Here is a 26,368-nt window from a genome sequence, read left to right as displayed (position 1 = left end):
GGAAGAAAAAAGCAATTCTGATGACAGAGAGAGACTTAATTTGRCTTGAACTTCAGCAGCAAAGCTGATGAATGTGAGCCAAAAGGGGGTTCTCACAAAGCCGAGCTTTACGCTAGTGAGATCCCTACCTGTAGCACTCATGGCAGGTGACAGGGCAGTGCAGAAACCCAGCTCCACTGCAGGCCCTTCAGGGACCAGAGACCAAGGAAAGTTAGGACTCACCTCTGTGATTACTCCCTCTGAAAACCTTACTAACACTTGAAAATACAATATTATTAAATGTCTTCATTTTAGATTTAGATTAAATGTTTTCATTTTAGATTTAGAGCATTCTTTTTATTGCCAGTATTTCTTTGGAAGCTGTATTTTTTTATTCCATGGCTTTTTTAGGGGTTGATTGAGGGCACCTAGGGGAAGGCATAGGTCTGATTTCATTTTTTCATCTCATTTTAATCTTTATCATCTGCATTTCATACATATCTCAAAGGAAAAAAAAAAAAAAAAAAAAAACAGGTTTCCATGTCTGTGAAAGAAATATGCTTTGGCCAACGGCCTCTTTGGGGCAGGGGAAGTGTGGTTATGGCCCGCTCTTCAGGGCTGGAGTTGGCACAGAGACAAGGAAGATAAACAGACATGAGAAGGTCCCATAACTTTCTCAAATCATGGGAAAGCAGAAGAAGACAGTAATCATAATGCAAGTAAGTCATTCTTGGAGAAATGGATCAACTGTTTCTATATAGGGATGTTTACAGTTGAAAACAGCAGGATATGTGTGTAATATATTGTAATRTATATTGTAATATGAATCTGCACTGGAGTTTCAATTGCAGAAATAAAGGCAATAGATTTAGAGATGTTGCAATGGGATATCTGGTGGGATATTCCGATAGTTTCTATGAATTCAGTGAAAAGGCAAAATTGAAAATGTCAAGTCCAAAGGAAAGGGAAAGCAGTAAGTGAGTCAGTGCCAGCAGAAAGAGACAAGAGAGAATAACAAAGATGATGCTCTATTTTTTCAAGTAGATTTTCACTTATTTCATGGATATTTTTACTTCTTATCTTCTTTCTTATCTGAAGTCATGACTAGAGGTTCTAGAGTGACAAGAGGTGATGGGGAGTGGTAGTTGAATGAAGTGTCCTGGGGTTGAGCGTTTTACAATGTTTCACTTGGCCGTGTGTTATTTAAATCAAGTAGTTAAAAACAGCTTAGGTTATCTCACACTCCCTTGCTGAATATCCCATCAGGTGAGTTTCAGGAGGCCACGTTTTGAATGACTAGATGCAAAGAATTAAGTCAATGAGCATCAAAGAAAAGATTTGTTAAATKTGAATGTTTTTGGATTTCTTTTTCTTAATCCTGGGGTACTAAAAATGGTTACAAAAAAGCAAAAAGGAATAAGAAGCACTGTGTTATGTTTATTTATATTGTACCAATTTATACTTTGTGGCATGTGCTTTGAAGACTTCTGAAAGGCAATTCTATATGCATGGGAGGCATTATATTTATTATATTTACATACTATTTTGATAAAGAACTTAATTACGCAACATCAAAATTTCTCATATTATTCCCTCTTTTTTAAGTGAGGGGATTCTATCCACAGATATAAAAGGCAGATAACCCCCCATGCTATTAATTTCATATTGCTGCTCAATTGGTATTGAATTTTCAAGCATCAGTTGAGTTCTGCATGATGCTTTCGATGATTTATTCTATCTGATTCGAGGCAGCTCTTTGCTTAGGTATAGGAGGCCTTGCTGTCTTGTGGGCTTCAGCTGCTCGTGGTGCAACCCTGACTGCCCAAAGGAAATGTTTCATTTGACTCTCCTGCGTTCTTTGATTTTTTTTTTTCTAATATTGTAAGTATATTAAGCATCTGGTCATCTGGTGATAGTAAGCAAGCACAAGCAGAATGAGTACAAATTCAAGGATAATAGGTCTATTTATCGGTTTGCTGGGTAAAGCTTTGCAATGTCATTTTTATATAATATTTCAAGTAATATTTCTCTATTTTCTTCTTCCTAAATCCTAATTTTAAATTCTCAAACTAGAGAGATTGTTTTGGTTGGTTATTTCTGGTTGCTTTTTCCTGGTGATGGTGTTTTTCTTCTTTTCTTTTCTTTTNTTTTTTTTTTTTTTTTTTTTTTTTTTTTTTTTTTTTTTTTTTTTTGAGGGAAAATCTTTTCTGTTACCAGAGCTGCTGTCCGTTGTAGTATGCTTTAAAAGCTTAACTGATTATCTTAATTTTGTTAATATTTTGAGAAATAGCAGCTCATTGGTGACCTACAGGTGTTATGTCTTAATACAAATGCCATTTGGTTCAGCCACGTGTATTTATGCAATTACAATAACATGGAAAATCTTAACTTCTTGTGGATCTATTAAATTATGTCTGTGTATTTCAGCAGGCCAGAGTCCTGTTTATGGTCAAATACYGGTGTTTACCACAGAGAGTATCAGTTTCCTCTGCCTCTCTGAGTATAAATTTATCTAACTGAGTTTTATTCCAGGGGAAATGATATAAATTTTCATCAAAGAAAATACTATATCATGACAGCACTAAATGAATCATTTGCAATCACTTTTAAAATACTTGATTTATTTTCCATGGTTGGGAGGCTGTAAGTTAGGARAATATTTTGGCTGACAAGAATTAAATATAGTCCAGATATAATTTTTAAAAAAAAAAATCACTAGCTATCTGAAACATTTGTGTGTATGTGTATGTGTTTGTGCATGGGTGCATTTCTTTTCTCTGTAATTATGTAGGTATCTATGGGCATGAAAATACATATTTTGGCCACTTTGGGCAATACCTGGTCACACTCCTTCTCCAAAAAAAAAAAAAAAAAAAAAAAAAAAAATAGACTAACTGACTAACCAGTGTGGAATAAAATAAAATCTGTCATAACAGAAGAGATTGTCCTGGAGAGAATTCACATTTGTACATCCTTCTGTGAGACTTTCATATATTTGGTGGCATTGTAAAATGTCATTGAAGTAAAGCATTTCAGTTTAGCCTTGAGCAAACATACATGTTGTGGAAGCACTCTGCATATGCAAAGCCCTTTTCTTCTTCCAAATGGGACCTTTTCTGCTATATATATAACTGAATCTGAGCTTAGGCTAGTGAGGTGCTGCATGATAAGAACTTGGTTAGCAAACATGTTGAGCAATCGAATGACTTGAATAACAAAATCCCCAGCAGAGTGCTTCAGAGCTAACTGCATTTGCACTCTGCAAGGAGATCAATGCTTCACCCTCATTGATTTCTTCAGTCGCAGAACCAGGATTATGCACAATGTGAAACTGTATTCCCAGACACATTCAATCTGATTTCTTAGTCAATGCTAAAAAGGCATAGTATTGCACTGTAAACATGAAGTTAGAGAAGCATAGCTTATCAAATTTGTGCTTCTGGTGATGCTGTGTGATGAACAGCATCATAATATATTCTGAGTATGATGCAATCCATCTTYGCAAAAATATTAGATTGGTACTAAACAGGTCTCTGTTATATGTCTTGCTTCCAAATAAATGTGCAGAAATGCCAAAGAGAGAAATTGAAATGCATTGCATGGATTTATTTTAGTCTCACATCCCTTTAAAATGCGGTATAGTTTCCTCTCTGGCAGACTTGAGCTTTAGTAAACACATAAAAAGAAGTAATTTCTTCAGAAACTTTAAAGCAAGAATGTAGTACATATTCAGAACATAAATGACCTTGTAATTTACAGTGTGTGCTATTTTTTTTTAAGTAATAATTACAGCAGAATAAAWCAGTAAGAAATGACAGCTGACAGGAGCATCATTCTGATCTGCAATTTCTCCTTGTTTGTAGCTTTGCACACAAGCCATGGGAATGCCATCAACTGCTGTTCAGCTGTTGTTTGATTTGAATACTGGAATGAATTAAATGAGYTCAGTTCAGAGCTTTCCTAAGCCGTCTGTAGGCAGATGCAGGCAGAAACAGCAAAAGAGCAAGACGACACCATCTTATCAATAAAACTTCCCATCTTCAGCTTCAGACATGCCAGTTTTTGCAGAAGCAAAGCCGTAGAAAGCTCTGAAAGCAGCGCAGAGTAGTTGTCTTCCAGAGGGACATGTGCCATTTACAGGTAATTACTCCAAAATTGGGCACTGTCTGTATTTCACAATGTAAACTCATAGTTGCTTCTAGCTCTCTGTGTTCCTGCAGTACTACTACCCAATTTAGCCTGTATACACACCTAGAGCAGGTCTCACATTTGCAAATATAGTAAGTGAGAATTAGCTTTAAATAACTGAAGCCAAAGTATCTAGATTGATACATCCATTAGACCAGCAAGGTTTGTTGTTTGCTTGTTTGTTTAATTTTTAGCCATGAACATATCTGTTGTTTAGTTGACTCTTTAAAGTGTTTCAGGAAAGTTCGAGTCCYGTGATGAGGGTGAGCCGTGCTGTCTGCTAAGCATGAACTAAAAAGTGACAACAGCACTGGCAGCGCACTGGAGCACTTTTATTAAGTGTTAATGACCTGAATAGATGAGATGAGCATAAACAGTAGCTTGGAACAAAGAGGTCTCTTAAACCAGAGGAAAAATATTTATTTATTTTACTCCAATGTGTAAGAAAGCTTAAACACGGGCCGTTAGCTCTCTCTGAAGTTCATRTTTTTGTGTGTGTGCTAAGCACTGACTGTTTCTGACAGCATTGAACTACATCAGCAAAACAGTTATGAATCTTCTTAACTGCTAATTATGAACCAAAATCCACTGGTCTACGTCCTTAACTGCTTTTTTTCTAAGGGGACAGGTACATCTACATAGGTGAACACTTTGGAAAAATAATAGCTTAGTCTTCATCCAAAGCCCACTGAAATTGTTGAAAGACCTTCCACYGTCCTCTGTTCATCGGGGTCAATATTTCATTCCTGTAAAAACAYTTTCAACACATGTTTCTTAAGGGATTCCAAGGCTATGTTAAAGACAGATGTTAAAAGAGTTCACTGAAAATTGTCTTGTTCCTGGAAAAGTCACGTTCTTAGAATCTGGAATGTTTCATGCAAGTAAGTGATAGAAGTCTAAATAAACATAGTAATGTAATTTGATAATGAAGAAGTAGGAGGATGCACACAGAAAACTATCACCATTGTTTAACCTCAAAACTATGCTAATAAGTAGGGTGATAGACATGGAACTTGGAATAAAGGAGCTGTTATTCTAGCCTACCAGGGACTCTCAGGGGACTCATAAGTGGATTTGTCGTGCCATGACTAAACGTAGCTCCAGTCCAGTATTTTGCATAGCCTGAAGTATCTTGTTGCAGTATATTCTCACATTTATCAAACTAAATCAGGTTTAGAGCAAAATATATTCTTCTGCTCTAGAAAAGAGACATCTGTGGATATTATTTGCACACTATTTATTGATACGCATGTAAAATTGAAGAATCCTAAACAAGTAAACTATCTGTACTGTATCAGCACAAGAATTTAATTAATTTTCAGTGTATCCTTTTTTTTTTTTTAATGTCCTTTTAAGATAAGAGAAAAAATAAAAAAGAAAGAAAAATAGGAAGAAAGAAAAACATGATGAACTCAAATGCACAGATATGCACATGTGTTTTTCTGACCCACGGCTGGTTGTCATGCAGAGCATGCTCCAAGAAGTATCTGAACCCAGTTTACATTGAAGTCATATACAGTTACTCAACATAGACTACTCAGTACATTTCATTTCTTTTTACGACAGCTATACCCTGCCAATGAAAAATCAAATGCTTTTGGTTACTGGATTTAATTTTTTGAAAGTACTTGATGTTCTGAATCTGCTCTCAGTTACAGCCCACTAAAGGATCTGGTCCAGTGGTGGTTCTATAAATATAAACGCAAGCTGAAAAAGCTGCTCCTAAAGCAAAATGCACAAACCTGATGTTAAGTGATTTCCACTCCACTCTATCTTGTTTACAGTCTCCAGCTCTGAAAGTGGGTGGTTATGCAAAAACAGAAAAAAAAAAAAAAAAGAGGAGAGAGAGAGAGAGAACTGTTTTGTGCAGCGTCCAATTTTCTGTTGGCCTTTTGCAGCGCAGAAATATACAATTACAGTGCACTTGAAAAGCACTCAAATGAACTCATCTCAGCTTCCCATATGTACAAAGTGATGCATTTTTAGATAAATTACGTTAGAATGAAGACAGACAAGCAGGAGATTGCATTGTGGTTTTATTTCCGATTACTGGCAGTTAACTTTGTTTTTCACATCTGTTTAAAAAAAAAAAAAAGGCAGAGGATAAGAACTCCTAAGGAAACCACACAGCCTATTAAAAAAAGAAGAGAGAAAAAAAAGAAAAGAAAAAAACTAATGCTGAGGTTTTGTCATTCTCTCTTACTTATTATTGCATTATTTACTTATTACTTATGCAGCATCACTTGCATAAGATAGAAACCTGATCTTTTAATCATTTACAGTCATTAAAATCCCCTAGGTTACGATACAAAAGTGATGCTGCCTGGGCAGTGGCTGGCATCATTCCAAGCTAAGCTCAGTGAAAACCCCTGTAACAACCATGGGAGAGCCTAGTCCTAGCTCGGCTGCTATAGCAGATGTCTACTCAGTCCTGCTCAACCAAAGTTTCACAGATTTTGTTGTTGTTTGCTTGTTTTGGTTTTGTAATTCTTAGTACTTTTAAAATTTAATTAATGGACTGCATATGAAAGACTATTAGTCATGAGTTGCAGAGGCGTGGCATCCCATGATACTGTGTTATTCTCCTTTCMCATGTCCTGTAGGCAAATTCCTTCCTTTTCTGCCCTTTTTTTATGCCTCCATCTCCTTCTCCTCCCTGGGTATTTCCATGCTTCGCTGTGTTTATTCTCCCTGCTGTTCCAAAGTTTTTTGTTCAGCGACATGCTCACGATGTGCTGTTTCTTTCTCACCCACCCCTGTACCCTCACTACTCACTGATGGTCATTTTGATGGCCCCTTGTTTCGCTCCCAACCTCAGCTCACCTGCCCTATCGTATTGTCTCTCTGGCGTGTGCTCCACTTCACATCCCCCATGCTCAGCACACTTTCCTGTCCCTTACCATGCAGGGTAGCAGGAGGTAGTAGTCTTTGCTCAAAGCAGCCCAGGGTTGGTCCTGTGTCAATATGCCGGGCAGACTTTACAAGGTGACTTCAGCTTATGCACACACCCATCTGCCAAGGCTTTTAAATCCCTCTTTGATCTTCATTTACTTTGCAGTTAGAACATGCTTTCCATTTGGCCATTGAAGAAATGTGATTAAATATACAGCAGTACTTGTGGCGGCTAGTTGAACAGCTGGCTCTGTTACAGTGTTAGACACACCATTTGAAATGGGAAAGATTTTTAAGACCAGGTAGAGTGGTGTTCACTCAAGGTTATAGCTCAGAGCTGGCCCTAAGGATAGGTTTGAGCACAATCGTATTTGCTGTGACTGCATCTACCCTACAGTTTAGTTAAATGCAATGTAAATATTCTTCATCTTGTATGTTGATCCTTCAGGTCCAGTTTTGCAGAGAGTCACAGTTGGCTCCAAAGATTAGCCCTGTTTAGCACCTGATTGGCTATTATTGAGCCACCCAGCTTCACACAGTGTTTTGGCTTATGCAAGCTGATGATTAAAGGAATCGTCCTTACAGTCAGCTTGTGTCTAAGGAGTGAAAAATAAGAAGCCTGTGCTCAAAAATTTGAGCACTTTTGCTTAATTGCATATTTCATTTGGATATGGAACCACCCCACTTGCATGTGCATGGAGTTCTCGCAAAACTAGGCAAAAACTGCCTTGACTAAAGCAATTCTACCTTCATTCTGTCTAATTCACTCTCTTCCTTTTCTTTTTTTTCTTTTTCTTTTTCTTTTTCTTTTTCTTTTTCTTTTTCTTTTTCTTTTTCTTTTTCTTTTTCTTTTTCTTTTTCTTTTCCTTTTCCTTTTCCTTTTCCTTTTCCTTTTCCTTTTCCTTTTCCTTTCTTTTCCTTTTCCTTTTCCTTTTCCTTTTCCTTTTCCTTTTCCTTTTCCTTTTCCTTTTCCTTTTCCTTTTCCTTTTCCTTTTCCTTTTCCTTTTNTTTTTTTTTTTTTTTTTTACTGCACAGAAATCTTCATTATCATACAGTGCCAAAAATTTCTATCTGTGAGTTACAACCCAATTTACAACCAATACTGACAATTAGTAATGAACAGGTGATAGAAATACAGCTTTAAAAGACAAGATTTCTTCCTACTGATTTTGGTGATTTCCAGTTTTAGAAACTATATGAGGAAACTTTTAAGCATATGGTAGCTGTAAGACACTCTGGCTGTAATGCCATTTAAATCAAAGAACATGCTCATTAGCATCCAGGAAACAGAGTTGTCCTTTAATGTACAACAATGAGCCACATACTGAATGGAAAATATATTAAGTCCCAGATGAAAATGGTTTCTTACATTTATTTATTTAGCTCAGTATGCAGCTAAGCATACAAGGCTAAATTAAAAAAATGCATGTAATAACCATACATGTCAAATGGCACTAAGATCCTCAAGTTCTTTTTATCACTCACGTAACTTCCCRTAGCATTAGTCATTCTCTAATTCAGTCTTGCAGTTTATCTAAATCCTGATCCTAATATATTCAGCCTTATGCTTCTATCATTCCAGTATACACTTTAAAGTCTTTACTAACCCAATATAAATAAAGAAAATCTGGGGTGATAGAAGTGGTAACACTGGACACATAAATTAGATGGATTAGTTCATTGTTTTCTTTACTTTTTTTTTTTCTTTTACTGCTATTTAAATCAATATTGGATCTAGGTGGAAGAAGAAAAATGCACAGTGTTTGAATCAACACAATAAATCTAACTTATAGGAATCTGACTGCATTTCTTAGGCCTTTAGAGATATCTGCTTGCAACTTCAGTGGCCACAGAGTAAAAATTGGAATAAAACATGAAAACATTGCTTAGGCCATAATTCAAATTCCTGTAAGTGGAAGACTTTCCAATAAAATCCAGACACTTGAGAGGTATGGAAGTGGCTGTGGTTCAATAAAGTTGATTGAGTGCCCTTACCACTTCATTTAGTACTGGTCAGGAAGAGAAAGAAAAAAAAAGAAAAAAGAAGAAAGGAAACATAAAAAAATTACAAATGATAATGAAGACTTAAATGTTAGAACTCCAGATTTAATCTTGTGTAAATTCTCAAGAAGTCTGCAAACCTTATCATGCTGCAAGCAATTAAAGGCATTACTAACTGTAGCAAATGAATAACATGCTAGGCCAAAATAGAGTGGATGATTGATTTGATATGTGACTGAAGGCTCCTCTTTGTCTTTTTCCCTTTTCTGCAATCAATAACATAAACCTTTTCACTTTCTTGCCTCTCCTGGAGCTCCCTAATAGTGCCTCTCYGCTGGGTACTACGCTTTTCCGGGAAATGATGTCCGCTATATTGTTCGGAGGTGACTGCTCTCAGCGACCTTGATCCTGCAAATAATTGCTATCACCTTCAGTAGTAGACTGAATGAAACTCCTCACAGAATTTACCAGAGCCATTTTGTTGAAATTATTGCCATGATCTTACTCTTAATTTTCCTTTGCRTGACAACATGAAGCCTCACAGTATGACAAACTTGCATAATTGGGCCTTGTGCTTTTGAGCTGAGACAGATGAGAGTTATAAGGGAAAGAGGCCGAACGAAGAGTTGTATTGTATTGTATTCATTTGCATTGAGATATTCCTAAACCTCCACGGATGCCTGAGAAATATCCTGCCAGGGCACTTATTTACTAGTATGAAAGCAGAGCAAGGAAGTTGCTGTGGATTGACAGGAAAGTAGCCCATATGGGCACTGGCCTGCCAAAAGCTGGAGTAAAAAGCAACCTGTGAACTAAGAGGCTTGTGTGGACCGACGGAATATTTATGGGAGAAAGTAACAGACGCCTTTCCTAGGATGTTTGAGCTCTGGCCAGGAATGATTTTTATTAGCTAATCCCAAAATTGGAGAAAGAAGGTGAAATGAGACAAGGAATCTTATAAGCTGATAAGCATTAGAAAAGGCAGATTCACAACACAGCTTTTATGGCTGAAAACTGTCAGTGTCAGCAAATTCTACTCACAGAAGAATGGCGTGTTTTGTTGGGTTGGTGTTAAGGAAGCAGTTATCCAGGCCTTCACTAAGGGTTGCTATCTAAAAAATTATATGCTTGTATTTTCAAGTTTGCTGTCCACTCCCAAGGAAAAATTTTTCATCTCTTTTGCATAGTTTTCAGAAACTTAGCTATAGTGTAAGCAAACAAAACCCAAATCTATTTTGCTGTTTTGAAGTCCTTTCTCTACAGACGAGTTAGCAGAAGCAATGCTGTGGCTTTGGTGAAACTGAAATTTTAAGCTACCTTTGGGTGGAGTTAAAAAGTGGAGCGTTTCCTTCAACTGTAGCTCACCTCTCAACTTCAGAAAAAGCAGCATGCTGTGACAGAGTGGACATTTTGATCTCTGAGAACTTTCTTCACATTGCAGAAAATAACAGTGACCTCTTTGGATCTTTAAACTACAGTCTGGGTAAAAGGAAATAAACAGAGAGTTGAATTTAATTTCTGATCTTTGTCCAGCAAATCTCAACATTTTAACCTTATCTCTGTAGTTGAGACATYTGAAGGAAAGCGTCTAGGGAGAGCTCCCAGGTGGTGACTTGGCACTGACGCCCTGTGTGCCCTTTCAGTCATCAGGGTCTCACAGCTCAGCTCACAGCGGAATATTATTTAGAGTAGAGCTTCAATCGTTTTCCACATATGCTCCTTCCATTTCCTTCATGGCATATACAAGCCTGCTGTGTTTTTCTGTATGAATGTTCCTCAACACTATCTAACTTGCTCTGCAAAGAAAAAGCAGAGAAAGAAAATCTTTAGGTAGAATTTATAATGTCCTTATATCTTTTAGTGTATACTTCTTCCAAGGCAGGCAGTTGCAGATGTAATTTGTAGAGTCTTCAACATTGATTTTCTTAATTAATTGCTTTCTTGACTCTTCTATTTTTTATTAATTAATAATGCTACTGCTCCTGAGGGTCACCAAAATTAGATTGAATACTTKCTTCTGAGTCCAACATAGAAACTTCCTCTAATGCATATACAGGAGTCTTCTAATGCATATACAGGAATAAGTGGTTAATTTTTTGCTCTACACTGTAAGTTTGCAGGATTGCACCTTGTTTACTGCATAGCTGAGCTGAAATATTTCAAAACGGCATTTACTTACATGCGTCTTTAGCAAATACTGGTTTTTATTTCAAAACTGAGCTGATTTTTTTGCTATTATCACCCTCTCCCTTTTGACTTTGCTCATTTTTCTGTCAGAGTCTATTGGTACGATACAAGGACTGATCCTGCAAATGTGTTTTTAGTTTGGCATTTCATTGAAAGTCTAAGAAGTTTTGGAGGTTTGTAATGAGAACTTAAAAATTAAGGAGTTGTGGCTTGGCAACCCTAGAAATGCTGCTCACTGGAATTTTCAACTCGCTGAGCAGTCCAGAAAACCCCTCTGTTGAAAAATGTGACCTGGCTTATGTGACYGTGCTACAGCAATTGGAGGAAAGTCCTAATGGTTCTGAATGGTTTATATTACTTTGCATAACTGGCATCACAACCTTTGTTTAACATTCAAGTAAGATTAGGCAGATAAAGAAAGAAGGCAAGAGAGAGAAAAACTTAAGCAAGCTATGTTTAAGGCAGTCTAAAGGTCAAAATTGTAATATTAAATAAATCTTACATGGTTTTATAAACCCTAATTTATTGTCTGTGTGCAACTGACATTTTAGCTCTTGGTTTAATACCAAGCACTTCAAAGTATTCTTGTAGAAGAATAGTCGATAACCCTCTTACACAGTATAATTGGAATTCTGCATGTTAGAACATTTGGTTTCTGAAAGATTTTTGTAAATGTTAATAGCTGTCTTTTAAAATGGTGTAAGTGTGAAATGCTATGAAAAGCAAAGGTTTAAATGTCACTGTGTCTATAATTTTCATATTGTAAAAGCTAAATAAGTTTTTTTGGAATGAAAAACCGAAAAGCCTCCTGCRAGTTGGAAGATATAAACCACCTCATTATTAGTTTTTTGAAATTGATATGACAGACACATTTGGTAAAACTGTGTGAGTTTTAGGCTGAAGTGTATAGCTGAACATTTAAATGGCTGGCAGTGTTATTACTGCACATTCTTCCTATTTACTGCGTGGCACCCATGATCTGAACATGAATAATTCATGGTGATAAAAGGATTTACCTGGATAGCTTTCCAGAATCTCTTTAGAAGCATTCTCCTCTTATGGATCCACTGGCACTCAGACCAAAAACCTGCTCACACTTTTTCTTGCTTGAGCATTATCATTTGCATCTACCAGCAGGGAGCTGTGGTACATGAGCAGGAATGTTTGGGTACTTGTCGTTGCTGATAGGGATTGTGCCTACCTGGAATAGAAAGCACACATGTTTTAAGCTACAGTGCAGAGATCTTTTACATTTGCTTAGGTGAGGAATGGAGTCATGAATTTTGGATTACTGAGATTTGAAAGAGCAGTTTTTCGTAAAACAACTCTCTAAAATTCTCCTTTTAAAGAGGAAATAGCATAGCAATGATCAAGCCACAGAGGAAAAAAAGGAGGGAGGGGAGATGATAGCATTGTGTCTTCTGTATTCCACCATACCAAAATATAACTCAGGAATAAAAAGTTAGCTCATGACAACCACAGACTCAGCATTTTTTTGAGTTACTGGGGGTATCAGTTTCCCATCCAGCCTGTCTAAATCAAAGGGATGGCAGCATTTATGAGAGCAAAAATACATTATAAAGAGCAGGTAACATAAATAAATATTGTGCCAAGAACGCCTTGTCTTCACATGTGGGTTTTAGGAAGCCAAAACAATCTTTCCCTCATGTACTGTAATAATAAAGATTTACTTCAAGCAAAACCAGATAAGATAACGTTTGTGTGCTAAAGGAAAGGACTCTTTAAAGTCTTGTTGCAAAGTCTGTGATCCTTCATTCCTTAACCTGATTTCTGTAAGCAGTAAACTTATCTACAAGTTACAATTAAAAGTGTTGAAAGTTTCCTCAATCTTASCACTCGCATCTCCATCTGGGAAAAAAATATCAGCAAAATAACGTACAGCAAATAAGTACAGTGCAAAAGGCAGACTGGGACTTTCAGAAACTGTAGTTCATCTCTTCAGTGCAGAAGAAAATCTCCTGTTGCTTGAGTCATAAGAGAAGACCAAGTCTGGGATCACGTTGTAATGGTTTTGACCACCTCGCACCCTCCTCAAGTCCAAAAGGTCTAGAAGGACAGGGGGAGGAGGAGAGAGAAATACAGATAATGAATGTGGAGGGATCAGCATCAAGCGGGGGACAAAAATGATTTTCCAAATGATTGGAATTAGAGGACTGTCAGAAAAATCTACATCTTGTGTGGGAAGATTGGTTTGATATTCTCCCTCACAGTTCCTGGTTGCTGACTGCTGTCTTGCTTGCAGGCACTGCAGAGATAAGTCGCCCTGCTCCTGACTCTAGAAATTGGCAGTGAGTAACAGAAGGAGCAAAGAGGTTATAAATAATTTTGTGAGGTGTTTTGTGCCCTGTGTCTGCTGGTCTAGAAAAGTGAAACTGTCAAACAGAAACAAGAGCATGGCTGCACTAGTCTATATTTTATGGAAGCTATTGCYTAGTCAATAGGCAAAAGCCTAAGAGKTTTTTTTTTCCAAAGRTTATTTAGAGCAAGAGCTTACTTATTAGCTTTTTAGCTTTTTTATGTTTGTGTTTAATAGGACTTAAGGTATATTTATTTTCAATTTGTAGAAACAGTGCTTAATATTCCTATTCTGTAATACAATTAATTCTGTAATTATTCATAGAAGAATTTGAGTTATTTATGGCATTTGAAAAAAGTATACGATTCGTCTTTAAATTTAAGCCACTTGTAGAATGCTACAAGAATGCTTAAATTTAAAGAGRAATCGTATACTTTTTTCCATTTTCTCTCTTAAGAATAATAATAGAAAATTATCAAGAATATAAAATACAACAGCTGGCACCAACTCTTATTTACAATAACACTGGAAATATTAATTACCTGTAGAGTCCAGCAGGATAAAATGAATGCACAGTAAATTTTGGCTGAAGTATACATGATTTTAGAAAAGGACATTTGTTCATTTTGCATGTCAAGTGATACATAGTTTTATGACAAAATTTCTCAATCTTTGTCTTTTCTCCTTCTTTCCCTCCCCACCCCCGCCCCCAATTTCCATCTCCTCAGTCAAAGGAGATCATCAAGTGACCTTGAAATCTGCGCTGGCGTTTTCCTGGCAGAAAAAGAAGCTCTCTTTTCTCATTTGCAAAAATGAATAACAATTTGATCATTCTTAAAACTTCTAAAAGGTTAATTATGCTCTCTCTCCATGAGTACTGAATAAAAACCTGCTTTATCTCTGCCCAAATGAAACCCACAGGGCTCCCATTCCCTCTCACTCTGCTTGGAGACCAAATCCTGCAAGCTGTCAATTAACTCCTATCAGCTCATAGATCTTTGTGAGCCACAGTTGATTTTCTCATCCGAAAACTATGACAGCTCTCATTTGCCAGAGCTGTTGGGTGACTTAAAAAAAAAATCACAGCAGGAAAGTGTTATCTGGCTGTGGGCTTGGTGGATAGAAAAGGAAAGAATGAGAAGGAGAGAAGCACAAAGGTCCCAGGTTAGTGAGAGTTCATTTCTAGCTCTCAGATTTCTGTCTGGTTGCAAAACCCCACTTGAACTCAAGTTGCATGTTTCAAACCATAACAGAACTTGAACATGGTTATGTACTAGGAGCATGATTCCTGAAGTTTTTCTTCTCCCTTTTTCCTTTTCTCCTTTTTTATTTTATATTACTGTATTACAGCAACCAGCCACCAAGGAGATGATACTGGCAGGCGATAGAATTAGTAGAACAGAAACCACAGTGTTAAACATTTACCCAGCTGTTATTACTTCCTGGTTGTAAAATGGGTTTTAAATCTGAAAGCCAGAATAGTAATCTAAAAGTGGAAGATTGAGAGGCTGGAAGAATATTGTTTCACCTAGGCTGCAATAAGAGTAATGCAATTTTGACATGAAACTAGAGAAAGCAGAGAAGTAAAAATTGTGCTGAGCATTTGGTGATGACTGTATTTCTGCCTACTTATTTTAGTTTTATAGCACAGGGTCAGCTCTTGAGGTGTCAGCTACTATAACTTGCAACAAAATCAAAGGCACTTGTCCTGATGGCTCTGCTTGTGCTAGAAGCCGGAGTTAGAGCAATTAATTTTAGAATATAAATTGATGGTGTTGCAGTTAGCACATGCCTGCGATTCAGGAAACCAGGCTCAATTTGTGGCTCTGCTTTGACCTTCCAAAAAAAAAAATAAAAAAATAAAATAAAATAAAAAAGAAGAGAAAGAAATCAGTCTTATTTTATTACTGACTTGTTTAAATTTAGGATGTAAACCTGCGGGCCAGACTGGCTTTCTGTAAGTGCTTACATGTCACACCCCTAAAAAAAAAAAAAAGAATTTATTATACTTTTGATATGAAAAATGAATTTGAGAGCCCATTAAAAACTAATTAATCAGGATGTTTCTCCATATTTATATATGTTCTATAATACTCTTCTGCCTTGCTCTCTTTCTCAATACTTGCTGATTTGCCAGAGCTGTCACCAGGTAAATCATTCTTGACATTGCAGTCAACTTAGTGAGCTCAGCACTGAACAGAATGGGTTTTTTGCAGTTTACCTGGGTTGCATTAGGCTTTTCTATGAAGGGAATGGGAAAAGCTTGTCTGTTGTTAAAGGAGCCAGGATTTTACCTCCGGAATTTTTAGCTTCAATAAATGGCAGATTCCTGAACAACTTACACCTTTGGAAAATCAGATGATTAATTGAGAAGAGGAAATAATCTTTAAGTAAAGGTGAATTAAAAGTTAACATTCAGAAAAAAAAATATACACCCACTATGCAATCTGGCTATGTGCTATGAGATTTTGGGGAACATACACAATTCCATTGATTCTGAGGAATGTGCACAGTTCAATTCTAGCTTTGCATTTCATCTTAAAAAAAGATCGGTACAGCTAAATACCGATCAGATTTTTTTTTTTCAATTGCATACTAATTAGAAAATTGGCATGTGTTGATTTTTTCTAATTGAGAAATGCCTTAAATATACAGTACGTTAAAATGCCTTGGTGAGGCTTCATTGTCCTTTCATTATGGAATAGTACAACAGAACAAAACAGCTCCCGTATATATGTTATTTATGTGAAAGATCTTCTTCAGAAAGATCTACTGAATGGTGCAAATTCACAATAATTTGATTACATTTTAAATACCAAGAAGTTTTAGTGAAAATTTCAAGCCATTTCTATTATACTTTCAAGATTATCTATCACAGAGAGAAAAATGGAAAGCTTAAAAGGAAATGAGTAATTTAAAAAGCTGAAATTTATACAAAAAAAAAAAAAAAAAAAAAGAGGATGATTTGGGTTAATTTCCAGATTCTAATAAGAATGCAGTCAGAATTCTTACTGGCAGTAAGAACACTTTGTCCCACTATCTGTAATTCAGGTCATAAGTATTTTCTCTCCTCTTAAATATGTTAATCTAGTTTTCCTCTGATGCCTGCATGAAGGCATCCTTCCTATTTTTTGGTCATCCTTCTTTTCTGTTTTTTTATGTCACAGTTTCATCATCCACAGTATATTTGATCCAAGTTACTTTCTTTGAGATAATAAATATCTGTTTTTCTTTCAGAGTGATCAGACTTTAGATGAGTCAGTAATGTAATGACTGTGTTTGTCGTTAATGCAAAAGCAAAGGATAAAATATGTAGAGGAATATGGGAAAAACATCAAAAACCTTAATGGGGAGAAGGCATCATCTATCAGCATGTGGGCTGTTGGTGCTATAGGGATAGATAATTCACCATGTGGCATGATTTTGGGGGCCTATCCTGAAAATAAAATGATAGCATGGTTGGAAGTGTATAGTGAACTGAAGAAGTCAGCTTCTGTCAACTTGGGGGAAAAAAAAGGAACTCAGTTGGCAGAAATGTCCCAATGGTTCGTGGGAGACTGAATAGGGCAGCTTGTGCAGGAGGTGCAGCTGCACTTTTCAAGACAAATCTTGACCTCTAACAGGTGTTTTAAACATCAAAGGGAAATAATGTTTATGGTGGATATGAGAAGGGCATTATTATGTGGAAAATGTTGTTTTCTGATGACTTACACATCCAATAATTCTTCCCATTACAGATAAACTGGTATTGCACGGGAGTTGCAGTAATCTAGCTCTGGGCAGGAAGATCTCCACAGCCTACACCTGGAAGTAGCAGTGTAGTTGGTGCACTCCACAGCAGGCTGCAGTGCCCTTGTTGCCAGTGATCCCCAGTTTAATTGGCTGACTGGCAGGTAAGTGGAGCCATCATTTTTAGGCACCTCTAGGCCACTCCTCCACTTTTTCATGTAAGGTTTTTTGTTTTTGTTTTTTGGTTTCTTTTTTTGTTTTGTTTTTTTGGAGGAAAGGAGGTTTTTTTTTTTTTTTTTTTTTTTTTTTTTTTTTTTTTTTTTTTTGATTTTGCAAAGATATTTTGAAAAGCACTCAACGCCCAAATGTCATGTAACCCTGCATTCTTTGGCCTGTGAAATTAGCATTTAATCTTATTTTACCTTGAAAGGTGTGGCAGAATTTGGAAATAAGAGCTAATATTCCAAGTTTGCTGTAACAGGAGATGTAGTGCATCTGCAAAGCTCTGTGCTTACACACACCCACCAGGTGCAAATAAGGACTTGTATGAGCAGGTTTCAGATGTTTACCAATGTTTGCCAGTTGAGTGTTTTTAACTATGTGCCAATGCAAAACCACATTTTATGTTGAATTTTAAAAGTTGCTGTACACATTTTTTTTCATACCAGTTTTTTAACGCAAAGTAGGAGTGGATGAATCCCCAAAATTTTGTGCATGTTCATATAACAGAATAATAGTAAGTTCACTCAACTCTTCTGCCAATGACCAACTATTTTTTTCTGACAAGGGTTTATGTATTATTCCATGTTTCTAATAAATAACTAGATTTGTGGAATGCATTAAGGATGTAACCAGTTTGGTATGTGAATTACATTTCTATTCAGCTCCCATTACAACCAGTATAAAGATTCCCTCTTTTTATCAGTGAGAATTAGATCAGACCAAGAGCACTATCTTTTAAAGCAATGTTCAAGTGCTGGTGTTCATTGACATTGTTTCTTAGACACCAGCAATTGTGCATTGACCCAGATGTGAACTTGTATTTTTTTCTCTCTCTGTTTATAGAGACCCATTCTTGGTCATGCTTATCTACCCTACTCACAGAGACCTGTTTATCTTGCTGAAAAGCCGTGATAGACTAAATTAGAAAGCCTGTAGAAAACCATTTATAGTTGAATCTGTCAGAATAAGTATAAAGGAAGAAAAGAAAAAGAAAAAGAAAAAGAAAAAGAAAAAGAAAAAGAAAAAGAAAAAGAAAAAGAAAAAGAAAGAGAAAGAGAAAAAGAAAAAGAAAAAGAAAAAGAAAAAGAAAAAGAAAAAGAAAAAGAAAAAGAAAAAGAAAAAGAAAAAGAAAAAGAAAAAGAAAAAGAAGAATAACATCTATAAAGAACAATTATCTCTATTTTACTATTCTTACTTCTGTGCTGTTACTCACTTCCAAGAAAGGAGGTTAATAGTCTGAGGAAGAAAAAAAGCAGCTCCCTAGATGCTGATACAGGTGGCCATTCTCATCAGCCTAGTGTTTCCCCTTGACAAGACAAGAAGATAAGTTTTGTAGAGATCAAGGATCGTTTCCAAATTTCTGCCCACACTTTTGTGCAATTTTCACCTTTGCAGGACTCAGAAGCCATTTCCTAGCAAATGAATCCCAAGTTTTGTGTCAACCTGATAAAAAAAAGCTGGTAAAAGAAAAGGAARCGGAAATTATCAAAATAGGGATATTCCTACATGCAGAATGCAGCTCACTGCTGATGTTAGAGCAATTATCATCTTTCTTTGAAGACATCTCATAGCCATATTTGGATTCCACATTAATTTTCTAATTCTCATAAATATTACTACCATACTACAGCAAAATTGCATGAGGTTTCAGTCTCTCAGTAATATTAGCATTTGTGCGACAGGGTCACAATCCTAAAAAATGAACTTAAAGCTTGCTGCCTTCAGTGGAGTTTTACTTTGTACATACAAATAGTGCAGGATTTTTCTTCTACATTTTTCACTATATGCATGTTCAAATAAATACCCTATAGCTCTCTGGCAATACTTGAGTTCAAACAACAAAGAACCTTTCCCCGTCCTTTTGTTCATTTTGCAACTGTCTATAGATGGTCTATGAGGCTTTTTTAATGAATGTGAAGTTACAAAAAAATAAGAGCTATGTAGCAAATAGGTATTTTTCAGTCTAAAATCTGCACAAGATGTAAAGTTTATCAGGAATAAGAGAAAAAGTTAGAAAGCAATTATTTATTCTCTGCTGTTAGAGGAAATATCATCAACTTCAGAGTAGACTGTATTCTCAAAGAGAAAATGACAATTGGTRGGGTCAGTCTTGAATTCTAAAAGTGATATCTGGAAATTTTGAAGGCTTACTGAGACTCAGAAACAACCCCAGTGCTCTTTCTCCGTGCTTACTCTAGTCTCTTGAAAAGTGAGTCCTCACAGCTTCACATCACAGCCATTACAGCTGTGATGGAGGATCTTTCTCTTCTTACACAGGGCAAAGTATTTAAAGACCTTGGTGACATTTCCCTTATCTGTCTTGTGCATTGGAATAGGAATCTGTCTTTTGAAAGGTCAGTCATGGTTGGCTGAAGGTACGTTTCCTCTATGCCAAAAATTAATTAGTTGATTTTACTGCAAAACTTCCCTCTTGCCCATCAGATGCTTAGTAACACACTTGTAAAGCTATTGCTGCATGAAATGCAGAGTTTGAAATTACACCATTGTCTGGGAGGGTTTTTTTAGTCAYAAAAAAGTAACTATAGATTACATTTTCTTTTTCTCTTTTTTTTTTTGCACAAAAACTATTCTGTATACAGCTGTATTCTGTCTTTAAAGAATAGACAGGAATGMATTATTTTCAGACTAGGACAGTGATAAATGCACTGGAGATGCAACACAGCCTCTTGGAAATTATTTCCATGTAGGCAAGAGGAAAGTGTCACATGGTGTTAGGCACCAGGCCATAGTCTGTGTTCTGGCTCCGGAGAAAATTGATTGGAATCTTCTGTGAGTACATTTACAATAAAGTTTTTTTGATAAAACCATTAATTTGATTGGACATAGTGACTATTGTGCCAACCGCCTCTGCTCACTACTTCGGCAGACAGCACCTATATCATTAAATTCTGCGCTGTAAGAAACTCTGCTAAAAAACACATTTTAATGGTTGTTTCTTAGCAGCTCTGAGTGAGCACTGGCAATCATATTGCTTCACTGAGGCTTGAATGAAACACGCAGGGAGGCTGTGCAGCTGTGAAAGATCGGATACTGAATGTAAATGATTCAGCACAATCATTAAAATTCCTGAAAATGTCAGCAAGTCATTGCACACAGATATTTTCAGATTACCCCTTGAATACAGGAGGACTGGCAATGAAGAAAAGAGATGGCTGTGAAAAGATTGCCAGAAAGCTGTTCTCCCTGACAAAGCCAGCCCCAGCTCTAGAGTTGCAAACTACCTTTTAGTGCTGTTTAGCACTTACGGCCTCAAGAGGAATAAATGGCACACTAAGGAAGGCAAACCAAGGTTGCGTTAATGACCCAATGCCAAACATTCCCCATACTTGAGCTTGTCTGACTGGCATGCAGATTTGTTTCGTAAACAAAAAGTAGTGTTTTCTCTCTAAACAATTCATTGKGAGCAATTTGTCATTGCAAACAGCTTCTGGCAGTTGACCAATTCCTTTCAGAGAATCTTTCTTTAAACCAACTGGCCATTAAAATCTCTGCTCCAACAATGGTTCCAATTCATTTTCAATGAATAATTTGCTTGAATTGCTGAATTCACTGCATGARATGGCATAAAAAACTTGAATGTCATAAGCAATATTGTTAGCACTGAGTTATCATTTAATTGTCTTTTTCCTCCTCTAAACCCCCCTGTGTCTTTTTTTTTTTTTTTTTTTAAATACTTTCCCCTTCCTGGTCAGGGTCTGAACCACCACATTACTTAAGGCCAAAATGAATTTGCCTGACTGCAGCTACTGATTGGTCTTAAAAATATATACTTCAGATTTTAAACCAATACTTTCTTTTTGTCTCATGAGAAAAAAAATAGCAACGTCCACAATAGGTGAAGWTAATTTATATTCACACTTACTGCAAATACAGAAGAAGAAAATGTAAGCATTAAGATAAATATAAGACCACGGATCACTGAAAACATGTAAATAGAGATTAACACAGTCTACTAAATTCACAGCTGAGCACTTATTGACTCCTARCCTGCAACATTATACAAAAGAAAATATCACTATTTATCTTCTTAAAAGGCTAACATACACTTTATATTCCTTTCTACCATTTCTTCCCCTCTCAGTCTACAAATTATATATACTTTCCTTGATTACATAAGTTGGTAACAACTAGTATCTATGTTGATTCATATAGAGTTGTTTTGGTTACATATATCATCTACATGGAAGAGAGTGGAAAGTTGAATGTGTTGGACTGGGAAGTGGAAAAACTGAAAATCAGCTCATACTGTCCCAGTGATCTATTTATGCTGAGTTCCTGTTGTCCTCTGTAATCCAAAAGAAGTTGTTCCTGCCGCATGTAACCTTATTTTCTCACCTGAAAAATGAAGACACTAACACTTCTGGTCTCACATGTACTGTCCAATGCTAATCTCATTGATGCAATGAAGCCTGAAGGTAACTTGCTGATGGGGACAAAGGAAAGTCCTATAAAGAGGATAAAATAAACCATATGAAGGAGAAATTGTTTTTAACCATAGCCATATTTCAAGTCAATAATGACATACTAGTTTCATTTCCCATTACATCTAGTTGTTCTATTTAAGCCAAAAAAGTAAACTCCCAAACAGTGTTTATGTATTATGTATTGGCCTATTTCTAGGTTCCAACAGTTATTCAGAGGCTTAGGAAAGTTTATGGACTTTCGAAGTACTATTCTATAAAGCAGCAATGGCCAATTTTTATAAAGAACTTTCACACTCTTGTTTAATAAAAGCTGTTCAGATTAGGGGCTCTATGAGCTTCCTCAAACATATAAGATGAGTCTCTTTCTGTTTACAACATTTGGAATCTAGAATCAAGAATAAAAACATCAGAACTGATGGATGATTGGTAGTTAAAATGGATAAAGAGGAAAAAAACAAAAGTCTAAGAGAATGTTATTTGCCTGTGGATTACCGCAGTGACCATTTCCATATAACCACCTCTAGCTTCTCATATGCCTCAAAATGTAAATGTCATGTTTGTATGTCAATGTGCAAAAACAGTACTTTAGAAAATCTGGTTTCTTTTCAGGTTTCAGTGTTGAGAGCTCATGTTGTTGGAAAATGTATTTTATCAATGAGGAAGAGACTTACATGTCATAAGAAACTCAAGCAAAAGATAAAACAAGGTGAGTAGTCTCATAAATAAAAAAAAACTAGTCAACATTGAAATCGCATGATATTTGAATGATTTCATTTTTGCTTGGCCCAGGAGCTAGGCTGTCCATTCCTAATATTTCTGTGACTCTTAAATGCTAGTATACGGTATATTCCCCAAAACTTTCAGAAGTGCCCAGGAGAAGAAAAAAAAAAAAAACAATACTCTCCCTGTCAAATATGTATTCTATGGAATTATTACTACAAGCAAAACTTTGATGACCTGGAACCCTAGCTAGTATTCAAAACATATTTACAATCTGTTTGTAAGGACCATCTTCTTTACTGCTCAATGCTAATCAGAGGATTAAGTTATTGACTTAGCTATGTTTTCTCAATATCAGTGTATAAACTGATGCAGAAGATGTGTACAAGGACTGCAATGCAATCACGAGAAGATAGGTAACATTGTCATGTGTGAGCCTTGGTGTGCCAAGAAGAAAACACTTTATAAGCACAGAACATGGCATTTCTGGTTTTGCCTATGAAAGGTCTTTTGTGTACATGTCTATGTTGCAGATGTTTTTTAATTGTAATCTTTATTTTGTGATATTACACTATGWAATATCCAATCATTTGGACCAGTTTGTAGGTTGCCACTCATAGTGGTTTGATATTCTGGGAACATTAAATATTCTGGGACCAGAACACAGGGAATTTGATGACTTCTGTGTCATCAGTTTCAGTTTCCTGTTATTTTCAGAAATGCCAAAGGAAAGAGAGGAAGAAGTGAAGGAAAGAAGACATAATTGAAAATATTAAGTATTTTTTCTCTTATTTTGGTGGAACGTCCAGAATTTCACTGTATCTATGAATAATACTCCAGTTCAAGCATAAACAAATTTTTGATTAGCAAATACCCTGCCGTTCATGTGCCTACATGTCCTTCTAACAATCCTTCTTATSTGCCATCAGTAATCCAGAATATGTATTATCTCTAGCGTGGGTGTAGATGCAAATCAGATCCAATAACACTAGCTGTATGCAGAACTGAAAGCCTTAGGCAAGGGAAGGACCCATCCAAAGCAGATAGATAAATGTATTCTCACTGAGTAATCTCAGACCAGTGAATTGATAACATCATCCTGCAGAATCGGAACCTAATCTCACTTTTGCACATCTGCCACRTGACAAAATCTGTAATTTTCAGGTTTTTCTTGTATTGAAAGAGAATATCAGTTAACAAGATTTTGGTGRGCTAGTGTGGTGCAGATAAGGTCAAATACAATATTAATGTAGGATTTCTTTGTTCCTGTTGTCTTGTATGCTATCCATTACTACATCATGGGCAAAGTACCTGAAATACTTTTACTTCCCCCTGCGAAATAGCAGTAATGGACAAGAAATGGTAAGATAGTACGGAAAAGGAACATTTGTGAAATTCTCTTTTGCTTCCTGGGCACTTCTTATTCCCATATGTGTGTAGGGGTATGAGCAATTAAGCACTTCAGAAACAAGGATAACCAAATGAGTATACATTTAATGTCCTGGCATTTAAGTAATGTGCTTTCTAGCATGAGTTATCAGACTTGCAAAGCAGTTGCAGTGTTTCATTTGGTGAAAACTTTCCACCTCAGGCCCCTGTCTGGCTGTCTGGGACATTTGTGCTACATATTCGGCTAATTCAGGATGCACGGTGCATGCATCACCATGCCTGCCTTGACAGGATTAGTTTCTGTAGGCATTGGCCCTCTACCTCCTAGCYGTGGTGCATCCCACTGCACGATACACTTGATCAGCTCTGAGCACAAGCTCTGGGTACCGTCTTCCACCCAACTTACTGAGGTCCCAGCTGGTTCAGTCCCATTTCCTTGTCTTGATTTGAACTGGGGYTCCGTTGGCATTTGAACCTCACTTGTCTGTTTTGCAGCCCATAGTTTCTAAGCTATAGGTTGATCACCTCTGGCATAATTTATGGTATGAGAGGCACCTTATTATTCTMATTTCTTCTATTCAATATGGATCCCTGACTTGCTGGGAATGTAAATTAAATACAATCAGTATTAGTACATCTGCCTTTCATTTCAGAGGCCTTGATCCTTGATGTGTGGGTGTACATGTACCATGGGTACTATTTTTTCTCTCCTTGTGTCCATAATCCTTTCYAGTAATTCCACAAGATATCTGTAATAGGACTGTCAATCAAAAGGGAGCCAGAGGAAAATGCTGTCTTAAAGTTCAAGGTGGCCTTGGCAGACTTTCAACAGCGCTAATCCTCAGACCGAAAGGCAACTGCAAAGCTGCTGAAACAGCTGGCAGTAGAGCTCAGCAAGAAGTCAGTTGCCATTGCTAATAAAACGTTATCTACAAGCTGATAGCTAGATCCCAAGAAAAACAGAAGAGCTGGGCTTCTCAGACCAAATGGCACTAAGGCGTGAGGGATCTTGTTTGAATTTCAGATGTCTTCTCTCCTCCTAACTTAGAATATGTGTGTGTGTGTGTGTGTGTGTCTGTGTCTGTGTCTGTGTCTGTGTGTGTAAAATTACATTTTTACACTTAAGTAATCTCAGAATCTTTTTCACTGAAGCCCACAAAATCTGTTGCATAACTTAAGTGCTTTGACAGTGTTTGATCACAGAGCAGTTGGACAAGAATTTCACCAACATTAATATGTTCAAAGAAACACAGAGTCTTGATGCTTTTCTTCCTTCTTTTGCATACTGTTATATTCCTTAAATGAAAGGCTTCTGATTAAATAAAATACATATATGTAATATATGTATAATTTATACTCTTAAATAGATTTTCTGTGATATCCAGATAGTTAACCTATATGTAACAAAAGGCTCCCCAAAGAGTTTGATTGAGTGTCCAATCATTTTCCTTAAAAGAAAAAGCAAAGTAAAACACATGCATAGGATACAATATTAATTATTTCTTCATGGAAAACAGAAATTGCTTCTTCCTTTCTTCTCAGGTATTAATTTGTACGCAGTGTCAAGCTCCTAATCTTACTTACTAKCTTATGTTTTCCAAGGATAGAAAATATGCACTTTCATTGAGATTTATGCAATGCTCATTGAAGGTGATGGTTTACCTGGAATTTAAAGAGAATAATAAATGTTTTATAAGCCTGATACCTTTCAGTATAGCATACACTTGTAATTACAACTTTTATATCCAAACACAGTGAAGTGGTAATTCACAAGCAATTAGTTATAAAAGCCAATTATCATATGGTTTGCATCATGTCTCTGGATGTTTTGAATCTCCCAGCTTCTTTCAGTAAGACGAGTCTTCGGGGCTAATCTCTCCCACGTGAGCAATGCTAGAAGATTGCTTTCACTACAGAGTACAGAGAAACTCTTTAAGTAACAGTAGTGACTGTATAAATCATAACCCACTTTCTCAGATAAAGGCCATTAAGTAAGTCTGTGTACAAATTTGACACTTTGTTTCCTTGCCTTTGACAGCCCTTTGGAAGGGTTTAAATGTACAAGATCCAACTAAAGCTTTCAAAAATTCATCACTGAGTATTTGTTAACCTTGTTCTCTGTGATAGCTGTAGAACAAAGATAATACTCTTCAAATGGAGATAAATTACTATCTTTCAAAAGATTATCACCAGTCTTAATCGAGTTTGCTCCTACAGCCGAGCAGCCAGTGACCTTGTTACTTGCACAACAAACATCTCTGCTGTTTCCCCTTTACAGGAAATACATTTAGTCTAACTA

This window comes from Nothoprocta perdicaria, unplaced genomic scaffold (genome assembly GCF_003342845.1).
Source record: "Nothoprocta perdicaria isolate Ctin4 unplaced genomic scaffold, notPer1 scaffold_45, whole genome shotgun sequence".
In the NCBI taxonomy this organism is placed as follows: domain Eukaryota; kingdom Metazoa; phylum Chordata; class Aves; order Tinamiformes; family Tinamidae; genus Nothoprocta; species Nothoprocta perdicaria.
Note: the sequence above shows the minus strand (reverse complement) of the source record.